Source organism: Loxodonta africana, unplaced genomic scaffold (assembly GCF_030014295.1).
Source record: "Loxodonta africana isolate mLoxAfr1 unplaced genomic scaffold, mLoxAfr1.hap2 scaffold_277, whole genome shotgun sequence".
In the NCBI taxonomy this organism is placed as follows: Eukaryota; Metazoa; Chordata; class Mammalia; order Proboscidea; family Elephantidae; genus Loxodonta; species Loxodonta africana.
This window is the reverse complement of record NW_026975000.1, coordinates 81,687-94,950: the sequence shown is the minus strand read 5'-3', so window position 1 is coordinate 94,950 and position 13,264 is coordinate 81,687. Positions and strand designations below refer to the sequence as shown.

At 38.5% G+C, this 13,264-nt stretch overlaps 1 long non-coding RNA gene across 1 annotated transcript in view; it reads right to left on the bottom strand.

Annotated features, from left to right (window-relative positions):
• The window catches only part of LOC135229351 (uncharacterized), a 28,391-nt gene extending 19,953 nt beyond the window's left edge, over positions 1 to 8,438 (bottom strand). Inside the window, exon 1 of the long non-coding RNA XR_010320130.1 lies at positions 5,660 to 8,438. This is a non-coding gene — a long non-coding RNA (uncharacterized LOC135229351). The remainder of the gene's footprint in view (positions 1 to 5,659) is intronic.
• Positions 8,439 to 13,264: the final 4,826 nt, after the last annotated feature.

Genomic DNA, 13,264 nt, shown 5'->3' with positions numbered 1-13,264 from the left:
TTTGGTGTAATGTTTAAAGATTATCTCACGGCAATAGTTTCAGGAGTTCATTCACCCTCAGTGGCTCCAAAAAGTCTAGGGTTCATTTGAAATTCTGTTCTGCATTTTCCCCCTTTTGATCAGGGCTTTTCTATGGACTCTTTGATCAAAATGTTCAGCGACAGCAGCTGGGAACCTTCTGGTTCTTCTGGTCTCATGGCATGCTAGATGTTCTTTTAAAAAACATGAGTGGATGCTGAAGGTTATCAAATACTTATTTTATTACACCTACTAATATAATCACATTTATTTTTCCTGTACATATGGCAAATTATACTGATTCATTTTTGAATGTTAAACTAACCTTGAATTCTTGGGATAGACCCAACTTGGTCATAATATATTCTTCTTTAGAGTATTGCTGGATTTGTTTTGCCTATTTCTTTTTATATTTTGCATCTATGTTCATCAGTGACATTGGCCTGTAATTTTCCCATCTTCTGCTGCTCTTGTCAGGTTTTGGTATCAATATTCATTCTACAAGCTTTATAAAATGAGTTTGGGTATATATTTCCTTTTATATTGAAGAATTTGTGAAATATTTCTTGAATATTTGGCAGAATTTGCAGGAAAAGCCATCTGATATGAAGTTTTCTTTTTGAGAATAGTTTGAGCTCTAATTCAATTGTATTAACAGTTGTGGAATTACTTTTGCTTCCTGTTTCTTCCTGAATCGTTGTTATTAACTTACATGGTATGATACGTTTGCCTACTTTACCTAAATTTGCAAATTTATTGGCTAATACGGTTCATAACATTCTCACATTATCTTTATGTTCTGCAAGATCTGTAGTCATTTTCTTTCTAATTCCTGATATTCGTTTTTTATATCTTCATTCTTTTTCACTTGATCAATCTTGCCTAAAGTTTGTCAATTTTACTAGCATTTTCTAAGAATCAACTTTAGTCTTTGTTGATCATCTGTTGCATGTATTCAATCATTAATAGAAACAAAAATTCCTATGAATGTTTGTTTCTGGTTTTTTCCCAACATTTTGAATGGATGTTTAACTCACTTATTTTTCAAGATTTGTTCTTTCCAATTATATTTTTAAGGCTATAAGTTTCCTATATTATATTGTCTGTACTGCACAAATTTTTGTATGCACTATCTCCATAATTGTTTACTTCAAAATGTATTCTAATTTTCATTATGATGTCTTTTTTGACTCATAGTATTTTAAAATATCCAAGCACATGGAGATTTTGTATTTTCATTTTCTAAGATGGTTTTTTTTTTTTTTTAATTATGGTGTACTTACATAAAAAAAAATGGAGATTTTGTATTTTCATTTTCTAAGATGGTTTTTTTTTTTTTTAATTATGGTGTACTTACATAGTATCCTCTATATTATTACAGACTCTTGAAATTTGTTGAGACTTGCTTTATAACACAGTATACAGCTAATTTTTATACACACTATGTTATGTATGTGCATGAGATGAATGTATATTCTTTCATGGTTAGATAATACACACAAATACACATATAGCAATTTGGTATTTTTTTACATGTTAAATCTTCTGTATCCTTGATAATTTATGGACTTCTATGTTTCTGAGGGGTGTGTTAAAAATCTATTATGATGCATGATGTCAAAAGGAGCCCCAGTAGTGCAGTGGTTAAGCACTCAGCTGTTAAACGGTTTGATTTGATCCACCAACTACTCCACAGGAGAAAGATATGACCGTTCCCTTCCATAAAGATTACAGCCTTAGAAACCCTTTGGAGAAGTTCTACTCCATCCTATATTCACTATGAGTCAGAATTGACTCAACAGCACACAAGAAAAAATGTATGATGTGATGGAAACTCAGAAGTACGAAGCTAAAAAGAATTGGTCCTACCTCCAGGGTCAAAGGATGAAGGACAGAGAAAACAGCAGAGACATCCAAAAGCTTGGAAAAAGGGCTGAGAGGACAATGGTTGGTGGTTTAAGGGCTTTGAAGGGCTACCATATATACTGAGGAATCTGAAGTGCAATGTTCTTGCCTAAGGATGAAGACATGCTCATAAAGATCCTGACAAAGCTTTAGGCTTGCATCTCTGGCTGATCTTTGGGCTCCATGGGGGCAGGAAGTGAAGGCTAGGGCAGAGTTTTAGGCACTCTTGCTTAGCATTGAAAGAACGTGCCAGTTCAGAGCCAATCTGCAAAGACTGGGATAATGTTACTTTTTCTTTTTGGCTACAAGCATTTAAAGAAAGCACTGTCAGGTCATGAACTGACTGCTGAGATAACAGAACAGAACTTCAGTGTCCACACATGAGAAGACATACAATCTTTGCAGAAATAGTTTGGAAACATCACTAAGCAAATGGATGACTGGCCCTCAACAATTAAAAAAAAAAAAAAAGCAAACCCTAATGACAGGAGGGAATCTTATTTCCAGAGTCACATTATAATATCTAAGATATCCAGTTTGCAACACACTATTCTAAGTCATAAAAAGAAAAAAGAAAAGGATGGTTCATTTGTTAAGAAGAAAGAAAGAAGAGAAATGAACAGAAAGCATCCCTAAGGAAACACAGATATTGGGATTACTAGACAAAGATTTTAAACCAACTGTCTTAAATTTCCTCAAAGAGCTAAACAAACCATAGACACACACACAAAAAAAGGAAACCAAGAGAAGAATGTATGAACAAGTAGAAAACATTAATAAAGAAATATTATACAAAAGAACCAAATAGAAATTATAGAGCTGAAAAGTAGAATAGCTGAAATAAAATTTCATTAGAGGAGCTCAACAGCAGATTTGAGCAAGAAAGCAGGAAAATGTAAGCTTGAAAAAGCACAACTGAAATTGTTCTAACTGAGGAGCATAAAGGAAAAAGAATGAAGAAAATGAATAGAGCCTAAGGGACCTGCGGGACAACATCAAGCATACCAATATACTCATTAAGGGAGTCCCAGAAAGGAAAGAAAGATGAAAGGACAGAAAGAATATTTAAAAACGTAATGACTGGAAGTTTCCCAAATGTCATCTAGATATCCAAGAAGCTCAATAAACTCAAAGGACAGTAAATACATAGATATCCACAGACAGACATAATCAAAATGTCAAAAGACGAAGACAGAAACTTGAAAGCAGCAACAGATAAGTGACCCCTAATGTACAAGAGAGTCTCAACAAGTTTAACTGTTGATTTTTCATCAGAAACCATTGAGACAAGAAAATAGTCGGATGATGTATTTAAGGTACTGGAAAAAAAATACAGAAACAAAACTATGAACCAAGATGTCAATATCTAGCAAAACTATCTTTCAAAAATGAAGGTGAAATTAAGACATGCCCAGATACACAAAACCTGAGGGAGTATGTTAGCAGCAGAACTGCCTTATGAGAAATGCTACAGGGAATCATCCTGGCTGGCACGGAAGGACACTAGACAGTAACTTGAAGCCATAAAAAGAAACGAAGACTCCGTAAAGGTAACTACTTAGATAAAACAAAGTCAGTAATATTTTTATATCACGACTCTTTTTTTCATATATGATTTAAAGCACAAATGCATAAAAATACTTACACATCTCTCTTAATGGACACACAATGTATAAAGATGCAATTTTTGTAACAGCAACGTAAGTAGGGGAGGTAACTGAGCTGAATAAAAGCAGAATGTTGTATACTGTTGAAGCTAAATTTGTATTAATTAAAAGAAGATTGTTATAAACATAAGATATTAATTGTAATCCTCATGGTCACCACTAAGAAGTTAAAAAATATAAGGAAAGGAAATAAGGAGAGGATCAAAATTGTACACTTGAAAAAAATCAGTCAAACACAAAAGTGGACGGTAGTGAAGAAAATGAGAAACAAAATACATATATGAACTACTACAAAGTAGAAGACATAAGTCCTTCCTTATCATTAATTGCTTTAAATTTAAATAGATTAAATTCACAATTGGGATCATTAAAGTTGTGTGTCAACTTTGTTGGACCATGATTCTCAGTGCTTTGGCAGTTATGATGTAGTTTAGCAGTCGAATAACGATGCAATCATTTCCATGATGAGATGTGATATAATGTGATTACCTCCATGATGGGATCTGCTGTGAGTAGCCAATCAGATCTAAGGGAGTTTCCTCGGAGGTGTGGACTGCATCCAATATAGGTGGACTTTCTGGCAAGGCTCTTGAGCTTTTGCTCACTCTGAATCCTGCAGCTGGCTCCTCTTCATCTGATCTCAAGTTTTTGGGACTTGAACTCTCAGCTTACCTTCCAATTTGGGGATTCACCAGCCTCCGCAGTCTGTGAGCCGCAGCCTGCCAGCTTACCTGCCGATCTTGAGATCTGTCAGCCTTTGCAGCCTGTGAGCCACAGACCTGTTGTATGACCTGCAGATCTTCAGTTCTGCAGTCCCTGCATCTATGTGAGTCAGGAGAAGCCACAAGCCTGACCCATGGACTTGAGACTTACCAGCCTCTACAGCCTCGTGAGCCATTTTCTTGATATAAAGCTATTTATATATAAATATATATATATACACCTCACTGGTTTTGTTTCTCTAGAGAACCCAGCCTAAGATACCAATTAAAAGACAAACATTGGCAGAATGCATAAAAAAATCATTCGATTGCTGTTAAGCTGATGTGACTCATGGTGACCCCTCCCCTCATGTGTGTCAGAGTAGTACTGACACACAAGTGTGTCAGTTCAATGGCTAATTTTTCAAAAGTAGATCACCAAGCCTTTCTTCCAAAGTGCCTCTGGGTGGACTCAAACCTCCAACATTTTGGTTAGCAGCTGAATGCATTAACCGTTTGTACCTCCCAAGGACTACAACATGTATCTATGTTTATTTCTGTATTACTTCTCTTTATACTATATACATACATACACACATACACACACATACATACACACACACATAGACATCCATGAGTGGTTCATACAGATGCTTTGGACTTCAACTAGCAGGGCTCTATTAATTATTGATAGAAAAGTACTGATACCAGTTATAAATGCGTATTTGTCCATTTCCCCTTTCAGATTTATTAGTTTTTGTATTTTGGAGCGCTGTTGTTAGACACGTACACATTTAGGAGTGTTGTATCTTTTTGGAGAATTGAACCTTTATTATGTTATGTCCCTACTTATTCCCAATAATACTCCTTTTTCTGAAGTATAATTTGTCTGATATTAATACAGCCACTGCAGTAGAACTGGATAATTTTCAACCATTTCAATAGGTAGCATAAGATCAAGAACTGATGGTATAAAAGGAAGGAATCGAAGCTGCATTGAAGGCATTGGTGAAAAAACTACCCTCTCTCCACCATCTTCACTAACTCTGACACCAACTGTCCCTCACACAGCACTCCCTACTTCTCTGCCGGGTTCAATAACTCATTGCAATGGCCACACAGAACTCATAGTCCATATTCACGATTATGGGGTTTATTAGGGAAGTAACAGTTATAGCTCAGGCTCAAAGACACTCAGAACACAGTTTTTCTATCAGGACAGCCTCTTCCCTCCTGTGCTCATAGGTGTGCCTCTGCCTGGCCTTGGGCCGGCCTCTCTCCAAAGGCACTCAGCTTTCCTTCTCCCTGGGCCATCATCTCCTATAGCCAGGTCCCTGTTGCTCGGTCTCTCCTGCCATGGCATCTTACCATCTTCAGGGTTACAGCTTCCTCTCTCTATCTCAGTCTCCTGCTTCTAGGAGCTTCTCAGTGCAGGGATCTCAGGTCCATAATATACGCTCGGCTCTTGGCTGTTCTTCCTTGATGGGAGTTGAATCCTCCTCTTTGCTCTGGAACTGGTTCTCTTTGAAGGCAAAATAAACAATCCTCTTGGTGAGCCACAATTACCCTATCACACAGTCCTGCCCAAGCACCAGGGTGGATGTTATAAGACCATGGCTAGAAAGGCCACACAAAGTAAACAATCACATCACAGTACCTTGGACTCATTTTTCAAGTGAAGTACCAAAAATCCCATACAAACAGATTGGTAAAGAATATAATCAACAGCAAGAACATTTTCATACTTATGTTTTCTGTATTTGGAAGAAATCTATAGCACTATTCTTATTTTGCCAATTCAAAGGGATCACAGAGATTAGTGGTAGATGTTGCAGTACCAGAAAACTCTCTGGTAAAACAGTCTGTGAGCAGTCTTACAAACATGGATATTCCACCAGAGTCAAAAGAATGACGTTACATATCATCAAAGAGAACATTTCAAGATCTAGCCTGAAGTACAATGTTGTCACTGATAGGCTAAAATCCATACACTTACAAGGAAGACTAGTTTATATGACTATTCAAATGTATGCACCAACCACTAATGCCAAAGATAAAGAAATTGAAGATTTTAAACAACTTCTGCAGCCTGAAATTGATCAAAGATGCAATCAAGATGCATTGATAATTACTGGTCATTAGAATGTTAAAGTTGGAAACAAAGAAGGAAAAGTAGTTGGAAAATACAGCATCGCTGAAATAAATGACGCCAGAAATCTCATGAAAGAATTTTGCAAGACCAGTGACTCATCCACTGCAAATATTTTTTTTCACCAACATAAACGGCAGCTATACACGTGGACTTTACCAGATGGAATACACAGGAATCAAACTGACTACATCTGTGGAAAGAGAAGATGGGAAAACTCATATCATCAGTCAGAACAAGGCCAGGGATCGATTGTGAAACAGACTGTCAATTGCTCATATGGGAGTTCAAGCTGAAACGGAAGAAAATTAGAATAAGTCAAAAGGGGCCAAAATATGACCTTGAGTATATCTCACCTGTATTTAGAGACCACCTCAAGAACACATTTTACGTGTTGAACACTAACGACTGAAGACCAGACGAGTTGTGGAATGACATCAAGGACATCACACATGAGGAAAGCAAGAGATCCTTTAAAAGACAGGAAAGAAAGAAAAGACCAAAACGGATGTCGGAAGAGACTCTGAACGTTGCTCTTGAATGTCGAGTAGCTAAAGTGAAAGGAAGAAATGATGAAGTTTTGAGTATTGAGACGCCGCCAGTCATCCCTCTTACAAAAAAGACCAGAAAAAACAAGTGAAGCAAGTATATTTATGACAAGCTAGGAGCCCTGAGCATCAAAGGCAAAGTTAGAAAATGGACTCAGCGGCAGGGGGAGGGAGAGACTATTCAGAAGTGGAGAGGAGTTACTGGACCTGAACAGCCAGGAACCCTCAGGCACCGTTCCCTGGAGCGACTGCAGCGGGGCTGGCAGTAGTGTTCCAGAGGCGTTTAGCTCAGGGAAGGACAGCAAGTTGCACAGACTACTCACACCTCCAGAACAAGAGAAGAACGGCACTCTCAGCAAAAGCTAATTACTTGTGTTTATTTTACCACGCCCCCAGCCCCCAAGCCGGCTTCAGTGGCTGTCAACTTCCCTGGGCCTGAGATAGGCCCTGGTACCACTCTGAGCCATTTTTCCATCCTTGAAGAAGGTATAAGTTCACAACTGGGGGAAAGATAATCTGCCAGCTCAATTAAGCTGGGGAGCTCAGGACAGAAGCAGCTCTTGTTCAGGCACAAACAGTCCATGGGCTTTGAATACCTTTCACCCCAGCATGGACCTGTGTGGGCCCATTTCAGGAGAATAGGCCCTTGTCGCCAGACTGCAACTGTTTCAGCTGAACGGTGGAAAGATGGGTGTTTGATGTTTGACACTGCTTTGCCTATTAAACGGCGTCTTCACCTACCCACATCAGGGGCCTAAGGACTGGTGGCTCCACCCACAATACCTAGCCTCCTGTGACAGGGCTCCAAGGGTAAGTAGTACCTCCCAGAACTTACAACCAAAAGCATTGGGTACCCATCGCCCTTCTGCAGAACCCACCCGTGTGCTCTACAGAACAGGGATGCACTTTCCTCACAGACACTCAGAGGACAGCTGTCAGACCCCTGCCTTGATCAGAGCCTGACCCCCTACTGCAGCCAGATACTTCTGCCTACACCAATAACCCCTGCCCCTCTAAGACGGTAGGACAGAGCCTGTACCACACACTTTATGACCAACTACCTGGGCACCTGAGTTGAATGCATACAAGAAAAGTAAATGAACTCCTAGGCTCATATACCTGGTAACAGTGCTAGCCATCTGGTGATAGTACATTAGAGCTTCAAAGGTGAAAATAATCAACCTAGCACACTCAAGCAGCTTATTTGGGAATACCAAAACTAAACAAAGCAAGAAGCTAGGATACAAAAAGCAAGCATAAAATAAACTAATACAATAACTTATAGATTGCTCAGAGACAACAGTCAATATCAAATCACATAAAGAGGCAGACACGGGGGCAGGACCAAGATGGCTGACTAGGTAGAAGATTCCGCTTATACTTCTTGAAACAAAGACTCGAAAAAACAAGTGAACTGATTACATAAAGGACAATCTACAAACCCTGACCATCAAACACAGAACTAAGGAGTTGACCTGAGTGACGGGGGAGGGAAAGCCACGCTGCAGCAGGGACCGCTTCCAGAGCCAGTGTCCCACGCCGTAGCCTTGAGCCCTCGCGGTTTCCTGGTGTCAGAGTGGTGGGGCTGATTGTGGTTTACTGAGACAGGGAAGAACAGATATAGGCCTAACCCTCAGGACCAACCTCAGAGGGGACCCAGGCAGCACACGCAGGCTCCACACAGACGCGGCTGACAGGGAAACGAAAAACTATAGGAAAGCAGCGACTGGTTTTGGAGCCTGGAGTGCAGCGTCCCAGAAAGGAAACCTTGGTGCTGGGCTTTGGACTAAGTGTGGGGGAGCCGATTGTGGCTTCCTGAGACAGTGTGAGCATGGATGCAGCCCTAACCCTCTGGGACAGTCTCAGCAGGGATCCAGCCAGCACACACGAGCGACACAATGCTCTGGAATCTCAGAAAAAACAGTTCTCACCAAACAACATAAGTAACTTTGTATATTTTGCCAGGCTACTCTCTTCTATATATCTGATTCCACCCCTCATTGCCCCAGCCAGCTTCATTAACATTGGAATCCTCTGTGCCAGAGAGTGAAGTGCACTGCTGAATTTTTTTTCTTCTTTCTTTTCTAACCCATTCTCCTGGCCTGAGAAAAGCAGCATTTAACAATCAAAGAAAAAATCCTTCCCTGACTTCCCTAAACTGAAATAACAGTACAGAATCAGCTCCATCCAGGCATTAACAGACCCATAGTCTTTGGCTTTCACCCTACAGGTAACTAGGTGGCTATTACAATGTAAAGGCAATTCTGATAGAGATCTGACCATAATTGTTTTAGCTCAGCAGTGGAAAGGCAAGTTTTGGAGGTCAGATACCTCTCTACCTATTAAACAGAGCCCTCGCTGATCCACACCAGCGAACTGAGGGCTGAGACTCCACCCACATCACCTAGCCACCTGCTAGAGGGGTCTGAGAATAGTGACGCCTACCCAAGCATTGGGTGCCTAAGATACAGCTGCAAAGCCCACCCACCAGAGTGCTCTAGAGAATAGAGCCACACCTACCTCACTGACACTTGAAGGAAGGCTGTCAGCATCCTGCCCTCCTCGAAATGTGACCCCCTGCCACTAATAGAAACTGGTGCATACAACCATCACCACTACTCCTCTAAGATAATAGGTGAGAGCCTACACCACACACTAGGTGACCAGCTATCAGGACACCTGAGCTGATTGTATTCAAGAATAGTGAATGGACTCATACACTTATATACCTGGTAACAGCTCAGGCAAGCTGGTAACAGGACGTAAGTGATTCAAAAGCTACATCAATCACGATACCACAATCTAGTAGCCCATCTGGGTGTATTGTAACAAAACAAAATAAGAAGATAAGACTCAGTGAGCAAATATAAAATATTACAATATCTTATAAATGGCTCAGAGACAGCAGTCGACATCAAATCACATGAAGAAGCAGACCATGATTCCTTCTACAAACCCCCAAATCAAAGAATCAAAATCATTCCCAGATGTAGATACATTCCTAGAATTGCCAAATGTAGAATATAAAAAAATTATATACAGAATGCTTCAAGACATCAGGAATGACCTCACAAATGAAATAAGGCAATCTACAGAAAACACCAAGGAATACACGGATAAAGCAGTTGAAGATATCCAAAAGATTATTCGACAACATAGTGAAAAAATTAATAAGCTGTAAGAATCCATAGAGAGACAGCATTCAGAAATCCAAAAGATTAACAATAAAGTCACAGATTCAGACAACTCAATAGGAAGTCACAGGAGCAGAATCAAGGAACTGGAATGCAGAGTGGGGGAGCTGGAGGATAAGGCAATTGACACAAATATAGTTGAAGAAAAATCAAATAGAATTTAAAACTATGAAGAAACCCTAAGAATCATGGGGGACTCTATCAAGAATAATTTGCGTGTGATTCGAGTTCCAGAACAGGGAGGGATAACAGAAAATACAGAGAGAACAGTGGAAGATCTGATGGCAGAAAAATTCCCTGGCATTGTAAAAGATGAAAAGATATCTACCCAAGATGCTCATCGAACCTCATACAAAATAGATCCCAAAAGAAAATCACCAAGACATATCATCAAACCTGCCAAAACCTAAGATAAAGAGAAATTTCAAAAGCACCCAAGGATAAACGAAAAGTTACCTACAAAGGAGAATCAATAAGTTTGCACTACTCGGCAGAAATCATGCAGGCAAGAAGACAATGGGATAACATATATAGAGCACTGAAAGAGGAAAAACTGTCAGCGAACAATCATATATCCAGCAAAATTCTAAAACATGAAGGTGAAATTAAGATATTTACAGATAAACACAAGCTTAGAGAATTTGCAAAAACCAAACCAAAACTGCAAGAATTACTAAAGGAAATTCTTTGGTCAGAAAATCAATAATATCAGATACCAACACAACACAAGGTCACAGAACAAAACATCCTGATATCAACCCAGATAGGGAAATCACAAAAACAAAATAAGATTAATTAAAAAATTGCTCAAAACAGGGAATCATTGATGTGATTATGTAAAAGATTACGATAGTGAAAAAAGAGGGACTAAATACAGGAGGCTTAGAAATTACATATGGAGAGGAAACCAAGGCGATACAGGGCGAAACAACTTAGGTTTTTACTTACTCAAACCAGGGTAAATATTAAGATAACCACAACAAGGTCTAACAATTCCATACTTCAAAATAAAAACCAAGATAAACATAACGACTCACCAAAATAAATTCAACTACTATAAAAAGGAGGAACACACATTCTACAAAGAAAAACTCAGCACAAAAAAGTAAATGGAAAATGAAATTGTCAAAAACAGGCATCAAAATGACAGCACTAAACTCATACTTGTCTATAATTACACTTAATGTAAATGGACTAAATTCACCAATAAAGAGACAGAAAGTTGCAGACTGGATAAAAAAACACGATCAGTCTGTATGCTTCCTAAAAGAGACACGCTTTAGAGTTAAGAGACACAAATAAACCAAAACTGAAAGGATGGATAAAAATATATCAAGCAAACAACAATCAAAAAAGAGCAGGAGAGGCAATATTAATTTCCAACAAAATAGAGTTTCAATTTAAATCCACCACAAAGGATAAAGAAGGACACTACATAAAGATTAAAGGGACAATTTACCAGGTACATATAACTGTATTAAATATTTATGCACCCAATGATGATAGGGCCGCAACATTCATAAAACAAATGTTAACAGAATTAAAAAGTGAGATAGACACCTCCACAATTATAGCAGGAGACTTCAACACAACACTCTCGGTGAAGGATAGGAAATGCAGTAAGAAGCTCAATAGAGACACGGAAGATCTAATTCCTACAATTAAACAACTTCACTTCATAGACTTATACAGAACACTCCACACAACAGCTGCAAACTATAATTTCTTTTCTAGTGCACATGAAACATTCTCTAGAATAGATCACATATTAGGTCATAAAACAAGCCTTTGCAGAACCCAAAACATTGAAATATTACAAAACATCTTCTCTGAATGAAAGACCATAAAAGTAAAAATCAATAACAGAAAAACCAGGGAAAAGAAATCAAATGCTTGGAAACTGCACAATACCCTGCTCAAAAAAGACTGGGTTATGGAAGACCTTAAGGAGGGAATAAAGAAATTCACAGAATTCAACAAGACTGAAAACACTTCCTATGAAAACCTTTGGGACATGGTGAAAGCAGTGCTCAGAGGTCAATTTATATCAATAAAGGCACACATATTAAAGAAGAGCCAAAATGAAAGAACTCTCCCTACAACTTGAACAAACAGAAAGAGAGCAACAAAAGGAACTGTCAGGCACCAAAAGAAAGCAAAAAATAAAAACTACAGCAAAATTAAATGAATTAGAGAATAGAAAAACAATTGAAAGAGTTAACAAGGCCAAAAACTGCTTCTTTGAAAAAATTAACAAAATTGATAAACCATTGGCCAGACTGACTAAAGAAATACAGGAAAAGAAACCAATAATCTGAATAAGAAATGGGATGGGCCATATCACAACAGATCCAACTGAAATTAAAACAATCATATCAGATTACTACAAAAAATTGTATTCTAACAAATTTGAAAACCTAGAAAAAATGGATGAATTTCTAGAAACACACTACCTACCTAAACTAACACAAACTGAAGTAGAACAACTAAATAGACCCATAACAAAAAAAGAGATTGAAAAGGTAATCAAAACACTCCCAACAAAAAAAAAGCCCTGGCCCTGATGGCTTCACTGCAAAGTTCTACCAAACTTTCAGGGAAGACTTACCACTACTACTGAAGGTATTTCAAAGCATAGAAAAGGACGGAATACTACCTAACTCCTTCTATGAAGCCAGCATAACCCTGATACCAAAACCAGCTAAAGACAACACAAAAAAAGAAAATTACAGACCTATATCCCTCATGAACATAGATGCAAAAATCCTCAACAAAATTCGAGCCAGTAGAATTCAACAACATATCAAAAAAATAATCCACCATAACCAAGTAGGATTTATACCAGGTATGCAAGGTTGGTTCAATATTAGAAAAACAATTAATGTAATCCACCACATAAAAAAAGGACAAGAACCACATAATTTTATCAATTGATACAGAAAAGGCATTTGACAAAGTCCAACACCCACTCATGATAAAAACTCTCAGCAAAATAGGAATAGAAGGAAAATTCCTCAACATAATAACGGGTATTGATACAAAGCCAATACCCAGCATCATCCTAAATGGAGAGAGCCTGAAA